This window comes from Panthera leo, chromosome B3 (assembly GCF_018350215.1).
Source record: "Panthera leo isolate Ple1 chromosome B3, P.leo_Ple1_pat1.1, whole genome shotgun sequence".
In the NCBI taxonomy this organism is placed as follows: Eukaryota; Metazoa; Chordata; class Mammalia; order Carnivora; family Felidae; genus Panthera; species Panthera leo.
The window spans coordinates 131,283,330-131,287,741 of NC_056684.1; positions in this window are offsets into that span (position 1 = coordinate 131,283,330).

The window sequence follows — 4,412 nt, forward strand, 5'->3', positions numbered from 1 at the left end:
AACTTTAATAATTAATTAATTATTAATTAACTAATTAATCACCCAAGATTCTTTGAATGGGCCCTAAATCTAATGACACATGTCCTTATAAGAGTGAGACAGAGGGAGGGGTGCCTGGGCCTGGGTGGCTCAGTCATTTGAGCGTCTGACTTTGGCTCAGGTCACCGTCTCGAGGTCAGTGAGTTTGAGTCCCTGTCGAGCTCTGTGCTGACCACTCCGAGCCTGGAGCCTGCTTCAGTTTCCGTGTCTCCCTCTCTCTGCCTCTCCCCTGCTCATGCTTTGTCTCTCAGAAATAAATAAGCATTAAAAAAAAATAAAAAATAAAAAAGAGTGAGACAGAGGGAGATTACAAACAGAAGAGAAGACGATGTAACCATGGAGGCAGGGACCAGAGTGACGCAACTACAAGGCAAGCAATGCCAGCAGCTCCCAGAAGCTAGAAGAGGCAAGAAATGAGTTCTCCCCTAAAGCCCTTGGAGGGAACACAACCCTGCTGGATTTCAGACTTCTAAACTCCAGCACTGTGAGAGCATGCCTTTCTGTTGTTTTAACCCACCCAGCTTGTGTTAATGTGTTATGGCAGCCACAAGAAACTGAAAAAATATAGATCCGAAATCCTGTACAAATAGTAGGTGTCCAGTTTAGTCAGGACAGTTAAATGAAGGAAATCTTCAAACACACCCAAAAGCAGAGAGAATAATATAACGAACCTTCATTGTTTCCCAAACCCAGTTTCAAGAATCGCCAATACACAGCCAAAGTGGTTTCATCTCTGCTTCCATCCATCACCCTGGCACTGGATCATTTTGAAGCAAATCCTAATCATCATCTTTTCCATCAAAAATACTTCAAAAGATGACTTTTTTATTAGCATCACAAAATGCCATATGTTACCTAAAAGTTAACAAAATATCCTTAATAGTATCGAATATCTAGTCAGTATTCAAATTTCCCCCAACTGTCTGGGGCGCTTGGGTGGCTCAGGTGGTTGAGCATCTGACTATTATTTTGGCTCAGGTCATGATCCCAAGATCGTGGAATGGAACCCTGTGTCAGTTTCCATGCTGAGCATGGAACCTGCTTAAGAGTCTCCCTCTCTCTCCCTCTGCCACTCTCCCCCCTCACACGTGCTCTCTCTCTAAAATTAAGAAAAAAAAAAATGCCCCAGTGGTCTCATACACAGTTTCTTTTTTCAGTTGGTTGTTTGAAACAAGATGCAAACAAAATGTGCATTCTGTATTTGGTTCATACTTATCTTAGTTCTCGTAATCTATGAGTTCCCGCTCCTTCTTTTCTTTTTCTTTTTAGTTTATTTATTGAAGAAACCAGCTCAGATCATTTGCCTGGTAGAATTTCTTGGATTTTAATCCATCCCTGGGTGTCTTCAATATGCTCCTATCTTCCGTGTTTCCTGTAAACTAGAGATTAGACCTCAAGTAGATTCAGCTTCAGTAGTTTTGGGAAGAACACTTTCTAGGTGGGGTTTGGGACAGCATTGTATCACATTAATGCCTGGATATCTTTTTGTGTGACACTAAGATCGACCAATGCTTTCAGGAGTTATTGACCTGATCTACCCATTATCAATTTTCCTGTTAGCCTGCCCCCTAGCTGTTCTATGCGCATTCATGATCAATGCCTAGAATCATCATAGGCAGTTGCAAAATGGTGCTATTCTAATTCTACCACTATGTTTGCATTTATTAGCTGGAACTACTGTATAAAGAACTTTCCCTCATAAACTATTTGATCACCTTTGATTATCGATGATACAGGAGAGACAGGGTAGATGCTCAATCCTTTCTCTTTATGTACCAAGAAGCTGGTTCCCTAGCGTTCTTCAAAGATGACCTGTGGAGTTTGTTTTGTTTTGTCTTGTGTCATTAGGAAATAATAAATTTTCCTTTAGTTTTTTTATTTCTTATTTTTGGGGTTCTGGTCAGAAGATACAAGTATACTATTTACTTGGCTGTGTCTCCTGGGAGCCAATGTCTATAAGTGAGTCCTAGACCCATTCACTCTTATGTCTATATATACACCACTGGTTTCAGCCCCTCTGATGATAGAGGAGGAGACAGAAGGCCAGAGTGGCCTGGCAATTTGCTAATGTAACTCACCTGACTAGTGGCAGGATCCAAGTGAGATTCCAAATCCATGCTTTTTCCACTGTAAGGTAACTAAGAGAGCTATTTGCCAGAGGGACAGCAGCCACAGTAATCAAAACAGTAAATACACTGAGTTGACAGATAAGGAAGTAAAATTTACATATTTCGCAGTTATGTATAACACTTCTGATTTGATCGAGAAGATCAGTAAATGGCAATGTGCACACCCAACAAAGGCATTCAAGCCAATTGTTAAATCAAAGGGCTTGAGCTTGATTAGGAGAAAAACACTTTTCTATTTTGACACTGAAAAGAACCTGTTTTGTTCACATTCTAAGGTATAATATGAAACAGCAAGACTGGAAAGGCAGTTCCCACAGTTTGTTCTACCCAGCTTTATTTGTACTTAATTTTATTTTAATTTAAAAAATACGTTTTCAATGTTAAATACAGTATAATATGGAGATCTGAGGTCCCAGATTCACGGATCTTTATGACATGGATTCAGATAAAACATATTTCAAATTATGTTCCCCTCCCTTCTAACATATAAGTGATGATAGTGTAATGTAATGCTCCTGGGGTTGTAAGAGAAGGGTTAGCTCTTCTTCCTCACGCCAGATTTATAAAGTAAATGATTTTAACAGTCATTTATTGAGCACCTGTCCTATCACTTAAGAACTGAGCCTAGCGTCTTTTCACATATAAAACTGCATCTGAAATCAACATGTGTCCCTGAAGTAAACCTTTATATTTATATTATTTATTATATTATATTTAGTATTTATGGCTTGTATGGTAATAGACTTGAAGGAACTAGAAGATTCCTGGAGAAAACTAATAATCACTGTTTTCTTATCTATCGTATCAATGGCCAGTTAGAAAGTGGAGTTGTTGTCTTCTTTGTGGCTCCAAACAAAGACCAACGTGTGTGAAATACAATGACATGTTTTGACTCAACAATGTCACAGAAGAGCGAGGACTACCTTCTCTTCATTCTCTTCCACATAAGTAAAGCATCCATGGAGGGAAAAGGAATATGCATGCACCTTCACATTTCCAAACCAACTTATTTTTATTTATACAAAACTCTGATTTTAAAGAACAATGTTAATATAAATTCTGTCTTCCCTCCTCCCACTCCACCCTGGCAACCTTCAATCTTTCAGCAGGCATGTTTCTCTAACAGCCTGTCTGTGTCTCTCTCTCCCGTCTCTTAGGTTGCCTCTCCTGCTCAGTTTCTTCCCTTGCTTGGTTCAGAATTCTTGGAAGAAGATTGGACATCAGCAGCCAGGGATTAGCGAGGGAAATCCTGTAATAAAGCACTGGTCCCCCAATCTTGGAATTTGTTTAAAAATGCAGATTCTAGGGGTGCCTGGTGGCTCAGTTGGGTAAGTGTCCGACTTCGGCTCAGGTCATAATCTCATAGTTTGTGAGTTGGAGTGCCATGTCAGGCTCTGTGCTGACAGCTCAGAGCCTGGAGCCTGCTTCGGATTCTGTGTCTCCCTCTCTCTCTCTGCACCCCCCCCCCCTTAAAAATAAACATTAAAAAAAATCCTAATGCAGATTCTAGGCACCATCCCACATTTAGTGATCCAGACCCCCAGGGGCGGAACACCAAAATGTGTATTTGTAACAAACTCCTGAAGGAATTCTGATAGAACAGGTTCAAGGACAGGTGTCTGGGAACCACTTTCATGAATACAGTGATTGTTTACGACCATAGATAAGACACACATTTCTCCTCTCTCATCTCCCTCTACCAAATAAAACCTAACCAAACATTACATTACAATAAACTTCTTTTTATTTATTTTTTTGATGTTTATTCTTGAGAGAGAGACAGAGCATCATAGAGGGAGGGGCAGAGAAAGAGAGGGAGACACAGAATCCAAAGCAGGCTCTAGGCTCTGAGCTGTCAGCACAAAGCCTGACACGGGGCTGGAACTCATGAACTGTGAAATCATGACCTGAGCTGAAGTCGGACGCTGAACCAACTGAGCCACCCAGGCATCCCTAAACTTCTAATTCTATACACAAGCCCTATGAGAAACTTAAAATCCTGGTACTTAAATTTTAAAACTACTATTTGAAACAGTACTTTCCTGGGGCACCTGAGTGGCTCAGTCGGCTAAGCATTTGACCTTGGCTCAGGTCATAATCTCGCAGTCTGTGAGTCCGAGCCCCGTGTTGGGCTCTGTATTCACAGCTCAGAGCCTGGAGCTGCTTCAGATTCTGTCACCTTGTCTCTCTGCCCCTCCCCCACTCACACTCTGTCTCTCTCTCTCTCTCTCTGTCTCTCCAAAA